Consider the following 20,625-nt stretch of genomic DNA (forward strand, 5'->3'; position numbering starts at 1 on the left):
TTTACTACATGTAGAAATTTTGAAGAGAATAGATATGTTAATACATGTGAAAACACACAGATTGATTCCTGGTAAGGAACAGATCCTTGATAAAAATCTATTTTCTTTTCTCACCTGTCCTTCCCTCAGACAAACCTTTACTCTTTTTCAAGCATCAATGCCCTTCATTTATAAAATGGGAAGCTGTCTGCTAGGATGGTGGGAGGACCAGAAGACAGATGTATATTAAAGTACTTATTACCTCGTAGGCAGTAAACAAATGTCAGCTGTTCTGACATTCCCAGATGAGAAATCCTCTTTGCCATGTTCCTGAACCAGCTTCCTGTGTGATGTTGCTAGACATGGCAGTCACTGACTTGTTCAGATCGGATCATATGGCATAGTCATGTGTGGTCCTCACTATCCTACTTTCCTCCTCTCTTCCAAAGATGACCTGAAAGGGGCGCCTGGGTGGCCCAGTTGGTTAAGCATTGACTCTTGACTTAAGCTCCAGTCATGATCTCATGGTTCATGAGTTCGAGCCCTGTATTGGGCTCTGTGCTGACAGTGTGGGGCCTGCTTGGGATTCATATTCTCTCTCTCTTTCTCGGTCTCTCTCTCTCTCTCTCAGTAGTAAATAAATAAACTTGAAAAACCCACCAAGATGATCTGGGAAAAGAAGGCCAAGAGGAGAAGAGGCAGTTAGAAGAAGCAGCTAGAAATCAATCCCTCTCCAGCTCCACCCTAGTCCTCCCCACTTACCCCTTAGGCCTGCCCATCTTCCTCCATGCCTGCTGCCCAGGTGCAAAGAAAGCCTGGCCTAAGGAAGTGTGTGGTTTGGTTAGACATGAGAGGTGTGTGTGTGCAGATCAGAAGCCCCCCACTGGGTGTATAAATGTGAATACTTCTTTCTCCTCAGTGGAGAGAGAAAGGTAGGAAACTTGGGGCTAAGAGGACCGAGATTCAAATTCCAGTCTTGTTATTTCTTTGCTGTGAGAGCTAGGAATGTTCTGCCTCCCAAGTGTGGTTCCTCACCTGTTAAATAGATATGACAGCCTCACCCTTCTTCCCAACCCCCCCCCCCACACACACACATACACACACACTTGAGTGTTGCTCTTCTTCTGCTTGTGACAATGCAATAATTTGCCTGGCCCCTTTCAGCCCCTTAGGCTGAGAATTTCTTCTGGCATACTCTCTAAACAATGAGAATTGAGTGAGTGAGCTGGTGAGACCAAGGGAGCAGGTGCACATGGCAGGGTGCCTCACAGGACCCAGCACAAAGGACAATGTGCATAAAAGGACATGTGCACAAAGGCATATGGACTGTATGGAGGACCTTGATGGGATCTCCAGTCTGATTCTCTAAATTAAGCCATGGAAGGCACTTCATCATGTTGAGAAATAAGGCCATCAAAGCCCAGACATGTGCATGACATACCGTGGGTCACCCCAGTGTAGCAGAGGAGGAGGGTGGTCTCATAAGACAAGAGCCTTAGAGCAGAGGGGTTCTTGGTGATCTGGTTCAATGCTTTCATATTCTCCCAGTTAAGGAAAAGGAGTGATCTTCCCCAGGGTCTAGGTGGAATTGGGATGAGGACCACGTCCTCTAGTTCCCAGGCCCAGTGTTTTTCCAGGCATTTGGTTATAGTCAGTAGTGTGGTGGTTAAGGGGGGCAGGCACAGGAGTCAAGTATCTGGATTCATATTCAGTCATGACCATTTGCTGGCTTGTGCATCTGAGTAAGTTACTGTACTTCTCAGAACCTCAGTTTCCTCATCTGTAAAATGAGACACTAGTACCACCTCACAGGGTCTTGAAACCACAGGAGAAAATGTGGGTAAAGAGCATGGACAGTGCCTGGAACATTGTGCACCTCCTTAAACATCAGCTATTATAATGATGATTGCCCCAGACTCTGTGAACCCCAGGAGTTAAGGGAATAATCAGAGACCTCGAGTGGACAGGAGGAAGTAGCCTTGGGGCTTGTGTGATGTTTAGGAGTTAGAGTGGTCAAGAGGCTGAGCCCAGTGTCCCCATTTGGGCCAGAGGGCTTGTACTTCACTAGCTGCCAGATCATGATGTCCTGGCTCCTCATCCTGAACAGGGTTTTTGCCTGAAGCTGAGCAGCTCTGGAGACATTTCTCGGTTTTGTGGTTGTACTGGGGTGTACCCAGGCCCTGATACACTTGGGGCAGCACCAGTTGGCCTCCTGAATGAGAAATGAATTTGGGGTGGAGAACCACAAGAGTGTAAGATGCAGAAAAACCTGATAGGAAAAGAAAGAGTAACACCTTTGCCCTCTATCAAAGGAATGGAAATAAGCCAAGAAGGCTTCAAGGCAGAAGTAGTAGCTGTCTTAGGCCCCACTTAGGGTTCTCCAGTCTCTATGCAAAAGGACTCACATGTATTGCAGATTCCAGAGCTTCTCTTAGAGATTCTGATTCACGAGGTCTGGGACTCTGCACTATAAATAGACGCTCTGCTATCCGTGGTCCATTTGAGAAACCTTGTTCCAGATTTCTTCCTGGGCTTCTTACAGAGTACTTAAATGCCAGCCTGGAAATCTGATTCTCACCAAAAGGCAACACAGTAGATGTAGAGAACTTGACAGCTGAGTGAAATGACAATTGATAGCAAGATGACAGTGGGAGTAGACTGAGATAGATCTACACAGGGCCACCCAAGGCTGTGCAGCTGGGCCGGGAACTGCCAAGTGCTACGTTGGCTAGGCACAGAGGCCCATATCCCCTTTTGTAGGAAGAGACCCATCAAAATAATTAAAGGAAGAAGTACATGAGTTACACCTGAGACACTAAGGAAGTCTGTGGGGCTTTGCTAACATGGATAGAAAATAGTGGGACAGAAAGCTAAATAGAAGCCAAGGTACGGTTATCCCGAACATTTCAGGTACATATAATAATGGTCACTCCATTTCGTGTTTCCTGTGTTCCGGGCAATGTAGCATAACTGCTTTACATGCTGCTGCATCATGAAATCTTATCAACCACCAGATGAGAGTGGAAGGCCCAGACAGTGGAGCCCAGGACCGCACAGCTAACAGCAGGGCTGGGCAGGGCTGGGGGTCCCCAGAGCCCAGCCCTCATTCACTGTGCTGGTGAGTTCACCACTCCTGGTGGTGCTGGGTCAGTGAGGCATCACCACTGCTCTGACCTGGAGCTCTGGCCTGGGGCCCCTTATTCATTTCAGCTGGCTACACTATGTGTGGTACAGCCCTGCTGGTGTGCAGATGCCATGTAGCATGTGAATGTGGCCTCACATACAGGCGCTCTGGTGGGAGAACGCAGTGACTTTGAGTGGGTACCAGTAGCTTTTCCTCTCACCCAGGCTCCTGTCTGGAAGGCACTGTCTGCTCCTTCTCTTCCAGGCCACACCCCCTGACTTCAACCCACAAGTGTGTCGGGCAGCTCCTGGACCTCATGCCATGCCACACACTTGCCCGAAGCCTGGCCTGGAATGCACGGAGTCTGATATGGGCCTCAAACCCATGAACTGTGAGATTATGACCTGAGCCAAAGTCAGATGCTCAATCAACTGAGCCAACAAGACACACCCAGAAAATTTTATTTTTAAGCCCAGGGCATCCTGGGAGAGAAATTTTTCCCTAATGTCTTTGTTGTTCATCCAAACCTAATAGCTCACATTCTGGGTTCTTCTCCTCCCCATGGTCTGGGAGCATCAGATAGGTGTGGCCGTGTGCAGTCCTAAGAAAGACGCCCCTTTACAAGCCAAAATGTCCTGCCTCTCCTCATCCTGTGTGTCCTCAGAAGCTAAGCAGACACAAACTTGAGAGGGTGGGCAGGACTCTGCCAGAGGCAAGCCTGTGTGACTTTTGTCCAGATGCTGTCTCAGAACCCCCACCCCTTTTCCAGGTCCTTGGATACAGCACTGGAGGAAAACTGGGAGCTAGCCAGGCATTCTCAGCTGGGGGCAATTTGGCCCCCTGTCTGAGGGACATTTGGCAATGTCAGGAGATACTTCCGGTTGTCACAACTGTGGGAAGCATCTCATGTGTGCTTTTAAACACCCTGTAAAGCATAGGACAGCCCTTACAAAAAGAATTATTCAGCCCCACATGTCAATAGTGTTGAGGTTGAGACACCCTGAACTAGATGCTGATCGGGTAGGAGGTTCAGATGGTGGGCTTCCTTCCTGTGACTTTGGAGAAGAAGACAGAAGCTACTTGCCCCTGATTGTGGAGTTCTAAATCCTTTCCTGATGGCAGTCCCATTCCCAATCTCCTATACCCGTTACTTTTTCTAGGTGCCAAGGCCAGAGTGGCTAAGATACCTGCTTAGGCCCACACTGCAAGTTGTGGACAGAACCAAGATTAGAATCTTGGTCATATTTAGTGTTTACATGCTGTGGCATGGCTCTTGTGTGTCTCTTTCCTTGTACATATAGCTTGCTTCTCCAATAACATATGATCTCCTTGAGGGCAGAGAGCACATCTTGCTCATCCTGTGTCCTCCACTGCAAGTGCCCATCACACATAGGTGCTCATTTAGAATTGGTTGAATTCATTGATTCAGCTGACATTTATGCGAAGCCAAACCAATGTTGGTCTTGCCTTCTTGGTGGAGGGAAACAGACAGGTAAAGCACTACAGAAATAGAGATGGGGTCCTAATTCTATATAGGGGAATTTAAGAGTTCTGGGCAGGTGAGGAGGACGAGTTGGAGAAGGGAGTCTGGAGGTCTGGAGGGCTTTGTCACCAGACCAAACAAGAGAACATGACTGCCTGAAACCTGATGGGGGAGAAAACTGGAGAGCAATTTCTCCAAACCTATCCTGCTCAGCCCGAACTTTCAACAACACAACTCCAGAGGGAGGTTAGTGTTGTCAAGTTCCAGGGTGCAAACCAGAGTGACAAATTGTTAATTGTCTGGAAGCCCCAAGCCAACCTGGACTCTGGGGTCACACCCCAGGATGGAGTGTGGGACAGAGACTCAACACCTTGATCACCTGTCTGGCTTTGTTCTTCCTGGCCCTGGATCTGGGTAGAACAGGCTTTTTTCTTTTTTTTTTTTTTAATGCTTTTTAAAATTTATTTTTGAGAGAGAGATAGAGCAAGTGAGCACAAGCAGGAGAGGGACAGAGTTAGAGGGAGAGACAGAATCTGAAGCAGGCTCCAGGCTCTGAGCTGTCAGCACACAGAGTCTGATGTGGAGCTTGAACTCAGGAACCATGAAATCATGACCTGAACCAAAGGTGGATGCTTAACTGACTGAACCACCCAGGTGCCCCTCGGTAGACTAGGCTTTAAATGTACCCAGGTTCCAAGGTGGTGGTGGGCATCTCGGATGGGACAGGCAGTGGATGATCCTTTTTCATTGTCCTCTTTCTCTTCAGTGAGCCGAAATCCTGCTTCCAGGTTCAGTCTGCCGTTTCTTCCCTCATATGACCCTGCCCAAGCTCCTGAAAGCACACTGAGTCTGGGGGATTGGTGTGAGACCTCAGGGGATAAGTGCTATGAAATATTTTGAGGCCTTGCACAATCAGGTGGAATCACTGCAGTTCTTGTCTGACTTTAGTGCTGACTGCCTGCGCGATCCTGAGGAAGTCTCTTCACCTCACTGGACATCAGGCTTAGGGGTGGAGCAAGGAAGGTATTTCTTCTGCCTCCTTCATGGGATTACTGTTGAGGATCTGATGCCATCAGCTTTGCAAAGTGGTCTGGGTGGCGCAAAAAAAATTCCATAACTTTAAGGCAGCCCCGTAAACACTCCCCTAATGGAAACCAAACATTCTATTTTATTTTTTAATGTGTTATTTATTTTTGATAGAGCGCAAGCAGGGGAGGGGCAGAGAGAGTGGGGGACAGAGGATCTGAAGCAAGCTCTGTGGTGACAGCAGCAAGCCCGAGGTGGGTCTTGAACTCATGAACTATGAGATCATGACCTGATCTGAAGTGGGACCCTTAACCAACTGAGCCACCCAGGTGCTCCCAAACCTTCTGTTTTGATGTGTCTGGCAGGTCCATCAAGAATTTTCTCCAGCACCTGCTAGTCTGAAGCCTGGGAAGGGAAAGAAAGCAGAAAACAGGTAATAGCAAGAGATCTAACCCTGAACCCCAAGAGAGTGTACACCCATTGTCCTAGTGCTAGAAGTCTGAGAAGAGCCCTGAGGGAGGTGGGTAGGTGGTGGTACCCCCACTCCTCAGAGAAGAAACTCAGTCTCAGGGAAGTGGAGCAACCTACCCAAGGTTACTGAGCACACACGTGGCAGGGGAAGGATTGAATTCAGGGATTCTCCACTCCCAGGGCTCTTCCCTTAGAGAGAAATGTGGCTAAATGTGGCTTCCTTGGTGGGTCAGCCACATCCCAGGGGAGGGAATACAGGGCTTGGGGCCTGAGCTCCCCTCATGGAAATGAAGGCCACGGTCCCAGGCTCTCCAGTGCCTGATCTCCACGCTGGCTGCCGTTGGTGGTTGGCGCCAGGAGGACAGGAGCACTCTGGGTGGTCTGGCACACAGGATGTGTCTCACCTCAAAGCAGAAGTGAAATGGGGAACACTTCCCCTTGCAACACAAGAGGCAAGTCTGACCGCCACCCCCTCGCCACTGTCTCCTGCAGGAACCCGGAGACTGGCTGCTGGTGCTGGGGTCTGAGATTGGGGGTAGAGGGAGCAGAGAAGCCAGCCTGATCTGGGGACCTAACCCAAGCCAGGAGCTGAGTGTCCACTTCCCAGCACACAGCTTGGGGTCTCTTCACACAGGCCTCCTTGGGTGGTGTCCACATGATTGGAAGATACTGTTTCTATCGGGTTTTAAGATTTAGATTCCAAGGTGGATGGCCCTTTATACAAGTATTCTGTCTCCTGGCCAGATTGCAGCTAGCTCCTCTCTGCAAGTGGGAGATTCATTTGTGGCTCATTCTCTCATTCGTTGTTCACACGTTCGGTTATTCTCCCATCAACAAACATACTAAGAACTATCTCCGTGCCAGGCATCGTGCGGATACAGGAGGGAGAAGGATGGCAAACAGTGTTACACAGATCACTATTGTTATGGTTGTGAACTAATTAGTCCTGAAAAGAGCAGCAAAGGCCATGGAGAGTTCACTCTAAAGGGTTAAAGGGGAGGCCTCAACCTAGCCTAGAACATGGGGAAGGTTTTCTGGGTATTTCCATGGAAATCTGGGGGAGAGTTCCTGGCTGAAGACCCTGAGAGAGAAAGAAGCTCAGTGGGCCCTGGGGAGAGGCCAGGGGCCGGTGTGGCTGGTGAAGGAAACAGAGACCAGATCATGCAGGATACAGGCTACAGAAGGGGTCCCCCCTGTTTGATATGTCTTCAGGAAAAGTATATGGAAGGCCTGGTGACTTTAGGCAAGGCTTTCTCTTCTCTTGACCTCAGTCCCCTCATCTTTTTAACAGGAACAGGTTCACCATTCATGCAGGATTGCTGAAGAGCCCTTAGGTAAAACACTAGTTTGTTTGGTGTCTGGCAGAAGTGCCTGATGAGTATAGCCATTAGTCTAATTGTTACAGAGCTGGGCCAGGATTCCAGGCTCCAGGCCCAGCTCCCCCACTCCAGTGGATGCCTTCTTTCCAGGGCAGCTTCTAGGAGAGGTGGAACCAGGTCACTGGGGCCAAACACATTGGCCCAAGCTCCAACTTGCTTTCTGCTGCAGCATCTCCCTACTGTCCTATCATGGCCCTTTGCCAGCCACACTAATGCAGTTTGGGAAAAGGCTTAAGTCTACAGCTATGGCCAACCCTAGAAGCAGATGCCCCCCCTCCTGCCTCCCAGGACCCACAGGGCCCCAAGCTCCAGCTGGCTGACTACTCAGTCTTTGCAGACTCCACCTGCCATGCAGGTGCAGGGCAGGGATGGCACGGAGCTGGCAGTCCCAGGGCTAAGCAGCAGCAAAACCACATTGTTCTGCAAGGGTCAACCATGCTGGAATCCTTTTCTTCTGATTCATGGAAGAAATCTTCCTGAAGGAGAAAGGAAGTGGCATTGACCAGATGCCTGGAGCTGTGTGGGGGAGTTTTGCTTGCCACCTGACTTATATCTAGCAACAACTCCTCACAGTGGGTATTATTGGCTGCCTTTTACAGATGAGTGACTGTAAGGATCAGGGTTGCCCGAAGTCGCCCGAGGTCACCCAGCTGGCCAGTGGCAAGATCTGGATTCTGTGCCAGGTCCCACACCCTTGCCTTGCCCCATGCCCCTTTATGGTGGGCCTTTGGGCTATATTTTGTTGTATTTTGTATTTCATCCAGCGCGAGCCCATTTTAAGAGGCCTGAAAACAAAGCGGTTAGGTCTGAGCTTTGATTTCTTTTTTTCTTTCTTTTTTTTAATGTTTATTTTTGAGAGAGAGAGAAAGAGGGAGTGCAAGCACAAGTGGGGGAGGGGTAGAGAGAGAGGAAGACAGAATCTGAAGCAGACTCCAAGCTCCTAGCTGTCAGTACAGAGCCCAATGTGGAACTTGAACCCATGAACTTTGAGATCATGACGTGAGCCAAAGTCAGAGGCTCAACTGACTGAGCCACCCAGGTGCCCCTGAGCTTTGATTTCTTCATCTGGCAAGTGGCTACAGGAGTATTACAGAATGATCTAGGGGGAGCCATCTCAGCAATAGGTAGGGCCACCTCCCTATACCTGTTTACAAAAGGGAAACTGAGGCCTAAGAGATGAGGAACAACCTGCCTGAGGTGACATGTCAAGTTTGTCAGCAGAGAGCTGGGCCAGACCAGACTCTCCCTGCAAACGCCTTTGCTGGCCATCTTCCTCATCCTCCCTCTCTGGCCTCCATGCCTCTGCCCAGTCTCCATGCACTGGAGGATCCCAGGCTGTGGGCCCTGGACCTCTTTTTTGCATTTCATTCCTCTGGCAACCCATTCTCATAATTCTAATTACCATCTAATTACCATGACTGTATATATCAACCTGAAGTCTCTGGCCCTGACCCCAGCTCTGAACTCCAGCCTGTCTGTCCAGCTGCCTTGTTGGCCTCTCTTTAGTGATCTCAGAGGGTGACAAGCTGGATGTGTGTACAACATAACTCCTGATTTAGCTGTGTCCTCCCAGCTCCCTCCCAAACCTTCTCCTCCCACAGCCTTCCCCATTTTAGTCACTGTACCATCATCTACCCAGTTTCTCCGGCTGGAAACCGTGGAGTTATCCTGTATTTCCTTCCCTCAACCCACCCACACCTAATCCATTAGCAAAAATATATTGTAATCTGACCCTTCTCACCACCTCCACCTTCATCTGACGCAGCCGCAGCCTGACTGGTCCTGCTGCATCCTCTTTTGCCTTGAAGAACGTATTCTCACAGCAGCCAGTGCGCTCCCTTTTAAACATAGAACAGGCTGTGTCATTCTCCTGCTTGAAACCCTCCAGTGACTTCCCATCAACTCAGGATGAAATCCCAGCACAGGACCCTATGAGACCCAGGCTGCTGGAAGCATCTTTCTCCATTCTCATCTCTTCCTGCCCACTCAAAGTGATGTGGCATTTCCTCTCTCTGTTCTGTGAGCACCCCCAGGTGGCCCCTGCCTCAGGGTCTTTGCATAACTCTTCCCTCTTCTTAGAACCCCCTTCCTAAGATCATGGGTCAATTGTTTTCTCATTGTTAATGTCATCTGCCACCTTCTCAGCGAGGCCTTCCCTGACCATCCTGTCTAGGAGGCACCACCCCTCTGCCTGTCACTGCTCATCACACTAACCTGTTATCTTTCCTCTGTAGCCCTTTTTGTCACTGACATCATCTGCATTGTTTACCCACTTGTGCATTGTCATTTGTTCACACTGGAACGTAAGCTCTGGGACTGTTTTTGTCCCTGCCAAGTCCTCAGCACTTACCACAACGTGCATAACACATGGTAGGCGTCTAGTAGTGCTTGTTCACAGAACCGGACACATGGACTAAGGGCCCAAGTTACAAATCAACTTTATTCCAGGTTGTTGTCCCCAGATCTCTCTTTCATAGGACAGCATTTCCCTGTCCTATGACTTCTTTAAGAGAATAATTTCTTTAGGTGCTCAAAGGTCACTCCTTTATTTGCCAACTCTATGACCTATAGGCTAACAAGTTACTTATTCTTTCAGTGCCTCAGTTTTGTCAGATATTAAATGGGGATATTAACAGTGGCTGCCTCGCAAAGCAAACATGAGGACTGAAGTATGCTTAAAGCAGTGTGTGAGATGTAGCATTCAGGAACATTAGCTCTATTATTATTATTATTATCACTATTATTATCACCATCATTACCATCATCACCCATTTCTCAAATTAAGATATACTTGATGGGGACCTGGGTGGCTAAGTCGGTTAAGCGTCCAACTCTTGATTTTGGCTCAGGTCATGATCTCACAGTTCGTGGGATTGAACCCCACATCCAGCTCCACACTGATGGCTCAGAGCTTCCTTGAGATTCTCTCTCTCCCTCTTTCTCTCTGCCCCTCTCCTGTGTGCATTCTCTCTCTCAAATATTTATTAAAAATATAAATAAATTGAGATATACTTGATATATAACATCATTAGTTTCAGGCATATAATATGATGGTTCAGTATATGTATATGATGTGAAATGAACAGCACAAAGTCTGGTTAACAGTCGTCCCTGGTTTGCCTCCTGGAAAAAGCAGGTGTCTCCTCTCTACTGTTGAGTAACAATACTTACCTTGTGCCACTTTGCCTGCTCCATACCCTCCAGTGTTTTCCTATTTCACTTAAGAAAAAGACAAAGTAGGGGTGCCTGGGTGGCTCAGATGGTTGAACATCCGGCTTTGGCTCAGGTCATGATCTCACAGTTCGTGGGTTCGAGCCCCACATCAGGCTCTGTGCTGACAGCTCAGAGCCTGGAGCCTGTCTTCAGATTCTGTGTCTCCCTCTCTCTCTGACCCTCCTTGCTCACGCGGTCACTCTCTCTCTCTCTCTCTCAAAAATAAATAAAACATAAAAAAAGACAAAATACTATAAAAAAGAATAATAACTAACTAATAGTTAATTAAATTAAAAAAGAAAAAGACCAAGTGCCTTTAAGGAGCCTAAGAGGTAGAGAGGCTACCTCTCTAGCCTCATCTTCTTGCAAGTCTTTCTTTCCTGCTGCTTTTCTCCTCTGCGGTCACACTGACCCCATTTCAGCTCTTCATGTGGTGGATGCCCATCCTACATCAGGCACATGGCCTGTAAGTTACTTTCCCTCCTTCACCTAGTCAATGCCAGCTCTTCATTCCCATCTCAGCTTGGCCACTACCATCCTAGCCCCCATGACCACTGACTAGGGGTAATCCCTTATTTCACTCTCTCGGGGAAACTCATGCCTCTGCCCTAGCACCTGTCACGGTCATAAGTTTGTGCTTATCCCTTACACTTGGGTTCATATCTGCTTTTTCTAATAGACTCTGAGCTCCATGAGGATAGAGACTAAGTCATTTTTTGCCCACCTTTGCACTCCCAATGCAAGCACAGTGTTTGTGTGCAGTAGGCCTTCCATGAACATTAAAGGAATTAGAGAAGCCTTTGGATTAGGGGCTTTGATCAGATCAAGCACAGAACTTCCCTCAAGAGAAAATCTGATGTCTGCATAACCGACCAGGCTTTTTTTTAAAAATTATTTTTTATATTTTATTTATTTTTGATACAGAGAGAGACAGAGCATGAGAGGGGGAGGGTCAGAGAGAGAAAGAGACACAGAACCCGAAGCAGGCTCCAGGCTCTGAGCTAGCTGTCAGCACAGAGCCCGACGCGGGGCTCGAACCCACGAAGGTGAGATCTGACCTGAGCTGAAGTCGGAGGGCTAACTGACTGAGCCACCCAGGTGCCCCCCGACCAGGCTTTTAAACCGGCCTTCCACCACTGAGCCAGAACACCTCCTAACTTCCAGTACATTCCACTTGGGAGCGATGTAGTCCTGGGCAGCCCCTGCCTGCTTGAGCTGCTTTCGGGGTGCCCACAGAGTTACAAGAGTAGAGAAAGGCTTTGCTTGTCTAAGCCAGGATAGAAACTGGACATGACACTGTGACACAATGGAGAAGTCTGTCTTGTTTCCTGAGCTCAGCCACCTCATTGTGTCAGACACACTCAGCTTTTCCTTCCTTCTTGAAACAGGGTGATACGGTGTCCTGATGGCAGAGTGCTCTGTTTTGGTTTTTCTGGCTGATGGTGTTTTCTTTAATTGGTTGGAGCAGAAGTCCTTGCAGGCTGCAGACCTGGGCCAGTCCCCCATAGGGTCAGCACCAGAACACGGTGAAATGAGGGAAATAGGGACAATAGGAGTTTTCATAAAGCTAAATTAATTCTCAGATTGCCCTACTTTTTATGTGTCAGGATGGCCTTTCTTTTATGAAACAAGGGTGATGGGAGGTGGTGATAAAGTTTTTTTTAATGCCCTTGCTTGTCAAATCACCTACTTAATTTTGTTTTGAAATGTACTGGTCTGTGGACAGTGGCTGAGCCAGGATGAGAACGCAGGCTCTCTCTAGTTCCAGGTTAGCACGCTCTCCGAAACTCCTCCCTGGAGACCATAAGCTGCAGGGGAGACATGAGAGCTGGTTGTAAATTATTGACAAGCCACCATTTGGAAGAGGGGACATGCCTGTTCCAGTTGCACAGGGGGCAGTATTGGGGTCACTGGGTAGCAGCTTCAAAATCAAAATGTGCCCGTCTGAAACTGCTACCCAGTGACCCCAAACTTCACTCTGGCTTAGAATTAACCAGAGGTGAATATTGAACAGTAGGCCGGTCTGTCCCAACCCCAGCAGTGTTCAGGCACAGGTGCTACATCCAGGCTGTTGGAGGAAATATTCAGGCTGGGGATGAGTTCCAATTAAGACCTTGGCCTTTGATTCAAACCCACCAAGCAGCATTGGTTTCACAACTTACTATCTGTGTGACCTCAGACAAGAGAATTTCCTTCAATTGAAAATAGGGTAGGGGTGCCTGGGTGGCTCACTTGGTCTGACTTTGGCTCAGGTCATGATCTTGTGGTTTGTGGGTTCAAACCCTGTGTGGAGCTCTATGCTGACAGCTCAGAGCCTAGAGCCTGCTTCAGGTTCCAAATCTCCCTCTCTCTCTGCTTCTCCCTGACTCATGCTCTGTCTCTGTCTCTGTCTCTGTCTCTCTCTCTCTCAAAAATAAACAAACATAGGGGTGTCTGGGTGGCTCAGTTGGTCTGACTTCGGCTCAGGTCATGATCTCAGAGTTTGTGGATTGGAGCCCTGCATCAGGCTCTGTGCTGACAGCTGGGAGCTTAGAGCCTGCTTCAGATTCTGTGTCTCCCTCTCTGTCTGCCCCTCCCCCACTCATGCTTTGTCTTTCAAAAATAAATGTTAAAAAAATTTTAGCAAATAAACATTAAGAATATAGATAAAATATTAAAAAGAAAATAGAGTAATCATGACTCCCTCAGGCTCCTGTAAGGATTATGTAAGGGTATGTGTGTACAATGCCAAGCCCACAGATTGGCCTTCCCTGACATGTGAATCCTATGCCCAGGAAACTTAGTTAGAGTCTCGTGGAGTGGAAGAGACTCACAGAAAAAGGATAACATGAAGTAGTTTATGAGCAAGGACCAGCAAGGCTTGTGTGCTAGGCAGTTCTGAGGACCAGAGATCAGGCACGGGCTGGATGATTGGGGAGGAATTCTTGAAGGAAGTAATACCTACATTGACCCTGGAGACACTGCTAGGCGCTTGATAAGTAGAGAGGAAGAAGTATGCTTCCCAGGAGGATAGCATACAGTAGTCCCTGGCACACAGTAGTGTTGACTGGAAGTAGCTATTATTATCTAAATTTCAAGGGCCTGTTGATACCTCTTTCCTTGGGCTCTGACAGCACTGTAGGCACATGCCTGATAAATCAGATGTGCTTGGTGTATGTTGACTTAATAGGGAGAAGATTGGTGAGCCAGAGGATAGAGGGAGCTATGATTAGGTCTAAGTAAGCTGGGGGAAATGAGAGTGTCCATTCACCCATTTATCTACACACCCACCCATCTATACACTCGTCTATCATGTAATAATACCCACATACATATATATGCAGACCTACTCACCCATCCATCCATCCATCCATCCATCCATCCATCCATCCATCCATCTATATATTTAAGGCATAGAACAAGATAAAGCCACTGCCTTTATGAAGTTTATATCAAGTGAGGCCCCTAGGGCTTACAGATATGAATCAAATAATTATGTGATAAGTGTAAATTGCAACTGTGATATATGCTACAGATAAAAGGCATACATCATGCCAGGAGAGCTAGAAACAGGGGAATTTGATCGGTTCAAGGAGGTCAAGAGGGCTTCTCAAGAAAATGGCCATTGAACTGAGAACCAAAGGGTGAGTAGTAGTAACTAGAAGAATGGGGGTGAGGTAGGGGTGGGAATGTTCCAGGCAGAGAGAGCAGAGCACATGGAAGGGCAAGATGAAGGTGGGGGTGTCAGCCTGACGAGCAGGCCTCTGGAGCATATTAAGGATGTTGATTATTATACTTAAGGCTCTGAGAAAGCCTCAAGTAACACGATCAAATTTGTAGTTTTAAAATATTGTCTGGCTGTGGCTATAGAAAATGGAAGTGGGGTTGGGAAGAGCAAGTGCAGAAGCAGGAAGCCTGTGAGAATCCAATAGTCATCCAGGAAATTCATGATGGAACCTCAGACGGAGAAAGCAGTGGAGAGAGAGGGAGAGGAAGGGTGTAGTAGACTATTCAAAGGAGATGAAATGATTAGACAGTGGGTTTGGTGGGAACGGATGAGGGTAAGAGGGGGGTCTAGGATGACACCTAATTTCTGGATAGAACTGTTGCTAGGCAACAGAGTGAAAGACTGGAGTGAGGGGAAGTGTGGACACACTTTTCCTTCAAGTTATTATGCCCGGGTTTGCAAAATAAGGGGTGTGGGAGCATGGGCATGTGTAGCTTCCCAGTTGTCTGCACAGGTGAAAAGATTGATTTAGGGTCGCACATTGCAAGCTGAGGAGCTGGGCCTGTGAGTTAGGGCTTCTACCTGTGGCTCTGCATCCAGCTAGCTGTGTGACCTTGAGGAGGCAGTTTCACCCCTCTGGGCCTCAGCTCTAAAACCGATGGCCTTGCTGGTCTGGCATTTTGAGGGTGCAAAACAGCTTGAGTCTTGAGTCTTATTTGTGTCCATTGGCTCTATTTGCAGGGCTCTCCCTTGGAAAGTTTTTCCTGGTAGATACACTTTTCCAGTGTATCTTGATCGATTGAAGATTGAAACAAAATAAAGTCTAGAATGTAAGCTCTGAAAGGAATCACAGAGCCCATTTTCCTAATCTTCAAAGTTTAGAGAAACAGGCAGCGCCTGTGCTTGACCTTTTTATCTGTCCTCCTCCACACCCTGTACCTGGGGGAAGAAAAGGGGCAGTTTGTGCAAAGCCACAAAGCTACAGGGCAGAATAGCATCCTTTGTGGGTAAGCCCCATGTTCCTTTTCTCTACTTTGGGTGTGGGTTTGTTTTTTTTTTTTTTTTTTCAGCCAACAGCCATTTCTTAGGACAGATGGGCTAGGTAGATCCATGGGGATGGGCTAAGATTAAAGACACAAGTGATGCTGAGCGTCTGTGGAAAGCATAGGAAGGGAACAGCTGAAGTCGTGATGTGCTAAGCTGGGGTCCTTTCTGACTCTTTGAAGATGCTTCTTGTCATGCACCCCTATTGTGACTCCTGAATGTCCTCCTGGGGCTGCAAGATGCTCTTTGCCAAAAAGGAATGCAGAAAGCCCAGCCTACCCCCTGCAAACAAGGCATGGAGACAAAACGCAGTTGGAACCTCGGGGCTGAGGTTTCCATGGTGGCCCCACTCTGCTGCTCTTCCCATTGGCCAGGCGTCCTGCTCCAGCTTTAGCAACAGAGGCTCAGATACCCATCTCCTTCCTGATTGGCCAGGCTGTGCTGCAGTGCCATGGCAACAGGGGCAGAGGGACCAGTTTCTGCAGAACGACTTGAGTCACCCTCTACCTGGGGTGGAGCTGAGATCCAGAGGGGCGTTTGCAGGGGATGCAAAGGGAACAGGTAGCCCCCACCTCAGCCCCCACCTCACAGTTAGGTAGGGGACGCTTCTCCAAGGGTTGCCAGAGTTTTGGGAGGCTGGTGGGCTTCCTCTCTTTATCTCATCCTCTCTCTTACGTCTTACTGCATCTTCCCAACCTTTCTCTTACCCCAGGGCTCCTGCAGAATTAAAAACAAGCCCCTAGCAGTACCAGAAGTTAACTTGTTTGACCTGAATCATGCAAATTGCAAGCTAGAATTTGAATCTATATTATATTACTTAATTTAAAAGCTTTAGAAGGTTCTTGCTAAAGAATCTAGGTTTTTTTTTTTTAAACAGACTTTATATTTTAGAGCAGTTTTAGGTTCACAGCAAAATTGAACAGAAAGTACAGACATTTCCCATATTCCTTCCAGCTTTAATGGTTTTATTCATCAGACAGCTAATGTTTTCCAAAGCACTCTCGCATCTGAATCATTATCTGATCCTCCCAACCACTCTACGAGCTGATACTTCAGGGATGAATGACCCATTTTATAGATGAGGACACCAGACAGAGCCCAGAGAAGTCAAGTGATTTATTCCATGTCATACAGCTTACTAGTGCCAGATCTAGGCTTCTAACCCAGGCCTCCTGAATCCTTATCAGGGCTCCACCTCCAAACCATTGCCTAATCCTTCAGGAGGGGTAGGGGGCTGCTCTGAAGAGTCCCCTCAGGCTAGAGAACAATGCTGAGTAGAATCAGGTATTCTATTGTTTCCAACATGGACCAAGGGTTTCACACTATATCCTTCCTCCCTGCCAGACAACCCCTAAATGTGGCCCCAGTCCCCAGGGAAGGTTCTGTATTTCACTCAAACCTTGCTCTGCACACCCTGGTCTCCCAACCCCACCCCTGCCAGCACATGGACAGGTGAAGAAACACTCATAGACTAAACTAATCTATTTAACGTTTCTGTGTGCTTCAAGCTGTGTTGAGCATGACTCTTCACTCCAACCTTAGATGTTAGGTCTTCATTGTCCACCATTTATAGATGCAGAAGCTTGTTCTGAGGAAGGTTAGGTAGCATGCCAAGTCACACAGCTACTTGGCAGTGCAGCCAGAATTTCAACATGAGACCATCTGGCTTGAAAGTAACCTGGTTTGGACAGTGGTGATGCAGAATGGTAGCTTGAAGAGGCATCTGAGAGCAACTTCTTTAGCTCTTAGGTGCTCATTTTTTCCTCAGTTGAGGCTGTGGCTTTACCTAATTCTTGGCACTGGAGATAGGAGGCTCAGAGGATCTGCTTTGAGTTAGGGACTTGGAAATCCTTGGCCCATGAAGAGTGACTCAGTATCCTCAACATTGGGTCCCATTGCCTAGATTCTCACTTTGTGATCTTTCAGAACATGGCTGGGCTGTTGGGAATCAGCAACAGGAGGAGAAAACCTGGTGATCTCCTTGGTCTGACTCTCATCCCCTGTTGGAAAAGAACATTTTGGCAGTTTCCTTTCCTTACTGCTCAACTCCGGCTCCCTGAAGCTGTTGCCCCTGAGACACAGCCCAGCCACCTGGCCTGCCTTCCTGCCCTCCCAAGTGCACGGGTTTTGGAGGATATGGCAAGGTGGGAGCTCATGCCTGCTACTCTGCCCCCCTAAGGGCTACACCAGCAAGGGGTAGGCTCATGATTCACCACCAACAACGTGTGACATCTTCCCTGTGCCAGACCCCACACAGGTGCTAGGGAGATGGCAGGGAACAGACCATAATGGCCCCTGACCTCATGGGACCTGCTGCTAGTGGAGGAGATGGGCAATAAACCCATGAATGAGTACATCCTGATTTCAGTTAGTAATACATGCCTAGTTCAGGATGAAACAGGATAATGAGATAGAGAGCGATTGGTGGGGAGTGTGCTATTTTAGCCAGAATGGCCAGGAAAGGACTCTCTGAGGAGGTGACATCTGAGCAGAACTGAAAAGGAGGCAGCTATGTCAGTTATTGATGTCCATGAAATAAATGCAAACTGAGTAACAAACCCTAAAACTTAGTGGTTTATAACAGACGTTTATTATTTCTCATGACTCTGTGGTTGGCCGGTGGTTCCTCTGCCCTTTTCTCTAGCATGTAGCTGGAGGCACAACTGATCTGGAAGGCCCAAGAAGGCCTCGCTCAGTCATCTAGTAGTTGGTGCTGACTGTTGTTTGGGGCACCTCAGCTCCCTGTCACCCAACCTCTCATCCTGCAGTTCACAAGACCAGCTCCTTTACATGGTGATCTAGGGGCAGCATTCTAAGAGGGTGGAGACAAAAGCTGCATGGCCTATTTAAGTCTAGGCTCCAAACTCCTAGAGGGTCACTTTTGCCACATTCTTTTGTCCAAGCAAGTCACAGGGCCAGCCTGGATTCAAGGAGTGGGAATCTTTAATCTGCTCAAATGAAGATCTTTGGGAAGAGTGCTTTGGATAGAGGGAAGAGCAGGTGCAAAGGCCCTGAGATAGCATGGAGTCCAGAGAACTGAACCAGAAACAATTGGGTTCTTCCATTTCCTCTGTTTGCTGTTTTGTCAGGTGGGAACTAAAGATGCTTTCCAGTCTCCTTTATAGGCATATAGAATGTAGGAGGCTTTGTTTCAGAGCAAGGTTAGGATTTGGGTTACTGTCTCTAAGAGTAGAACCAAACACAGGAGCTTGGTTTGGCATCCTCCAAATTCACTGGAGTTTTTTGACCAACATCTGGCAGTAAGGCACAGTGCTGAGCACTGCAGGTCATTGGAGAGTCTGAGGGGTGCTGATCTTGCTGAGCTTATGGGCTGAAAAGACTGGTTGCCCCAATGGATGATGACTGAACTGGCAGGATTGGGCCCTGGAGAAGGTCCAGAGGACATAGGATTCCAGAAGGGCCTTGGAAGGTGTGTCAGATTCAGCTGGGGAAACTATTGATAGCGGAGATGCAAGGGGCTGTAGAATTTAGCAATTCAGAGCAATAAACATTTGCTGACTCTCTGTTCTGTACCAAGTGAACAAGATAGGCAGAGGACCTGCCCCAGGCCTAGTGGGAACCCAGAGGAGGCACCATCCAGGCTTGGAGAGCCAGGAAGCTTTCCAGGAAGAAATGCTTCAAAGCCTGAGGATGGGTCAGGCCAAGCACAGTGGGGAAGGTGCAGAAGGAAGAGGTACCTTACCAAAAGTTCCCAGTGGAACTACAGCACCTGCAAAGGCCAGTGAGGAGGGGAGCTTGGGATTCTCCAGAAAAGGCAACAAGTTGTGTCTAAAGCAGAGAGTTCATGTGGAAGAGAGGCAAAGGAAGAGGGGCTAAAATGGACCTCATGGGCCAATAAAAGACTCTGACCTTTTTCCTAAAGGTTGTTTATGTAGGATTGCCAGAATTAGCAAATAAAAATACAGGTTGTCCGGTTAACTTGGGATTTCAGATAAACAATGAATAAATTTATTTTAATCTTTTTAATGTTTTTTATTTATTTTTGAGAGACAGAGACAGCATGAGCAAGGGAGGGTCAGAGAGAGGGAGTTATAGGATCTGAAGCAGGCTCCAGGCTCTGAGCTAGCTGTCAGCACAGAGCCCGACATGGGGCTTGAGCCCACAAACCGTGAGATCATGACCTGAGCCAAAGTCAGATGCACAACCGACTGAGCCACCCAGGTGCCTCATAATGAATAATTTTTTAGGGTAATTATGTACATGCAATATTTGGAACATTCTTTAAAAATTTTTTTTGATGTTTATTTATGAGAGAGAGAGAGAGAGAGAGAGAGAGAGAGAGAGAGAGAGAGAGAATGAGCTGGGGAGACACAGCAATCAAAACAGGTTCCAGACCTAAGCTGTCAGCACAGAGCCCAACATGGGGCTCAAACTCACAAACTGTGAGATCATGACCTAAGCTGAAGTCAGATGCTCAACTGACTGAGCTACCCAGGCTCCACTGGAACATTCTTATACTGAAAAGTAATTTATTCTTTATCTGAAATTCAGTTTTAACTGGGCCTTCTGTATTTTCTCTGGCCAACACTAAGTGTGAGACCACAGAAAGGTTTTAAGCAGGAGCTGCCTTGGTTCAGATTTACATTTTGGGAAGCTGCCAGGATTTGTGGGAAACATACCAGCAGAAGACGAGGAAGGGGTAGAAGTTGAGAGTCCTGCTTTGTCCAAGTCAAAGAGGCAGAGGCATCCCTCAGGGAATGGGGGCATCTCATCATCATCTCTGATGGGGAAGGCCGGTAGGCAACTGCAGACCACGTCAGCCCTCAGCTCTGCTGTGTGAGCCTCTGTCCCCTCCTGGGCCCTCAGCATCCTTGTCTGTCCAATGAAGGGGTCAGATGATCAACAGAGATGGTCCACAAGGGCTCCTCTCTTCCTGTCATCCTGGCAAATGAATGCGTGAAGCACCTTCATGTCTCCTCTCTCCAACCTGAGGCCCCTGAGGTTTGGAGAAGCATTTACCAAGGTCCTAGTATGTGCTGAGCTGGGTTCTCTCCATCACTTATTTTATTTAATCCTCACAAAGCCCCTTAAGGAAAGTATTATGCCCATTTCACAGATCGGAGAACTGAGGCTCAGTGGTATAGTTGCTACTCAGTCACATAGCTGCATCGTGCAACCTGGAGTAGAGTCCAGGTCTGGCTGGTGCCAGTGCTCACCCTCCCACAGTCTCCAGGAAATC

General features: G+C 48.0%; 1 long non-coding RNA gene across 1 annotated transcript; it reads right to left on the minus strand.

Annotated features, from left to right (window-relative positions):
* Nucleotides 1-5,906: 5,906 nt before the first annotated feature.
* On the minus strand, nucleotides 5,907-9,270 carry LOC115277242. Its single transcript, XR_003902315.1, has 3 exons — nucleotides 9,195-9,270; nucleotides 7,807-7,938; nucleotides 5,907-6,017 (listed from the first exon to the last, which is right to left on the minus strand). It is a non-coding gene; the product is annotated as an uncharacterized LOC115277242 (long non-coding RNA).
* Nucleotides 9,271-20,625: the final 11,355 nt, after the last annotated feature.

The sequence above is a fragment of the Suricata suricatta genome, chromosome 14 (assembly GCF_006229205.1).
Source record: "Suricata suricatta isolate VVHF042 chromosome 14, meerkat_22Aug2017_6uvM2_HiC, whole genome shotgun sequence".
In the NCBI taxonomy this organism is placed as follows: Eukaryota; Metazoa; Chordata; class Mammalia; order Carnivora; family Herpestidae; genus Suricata; species Suricata suricatta.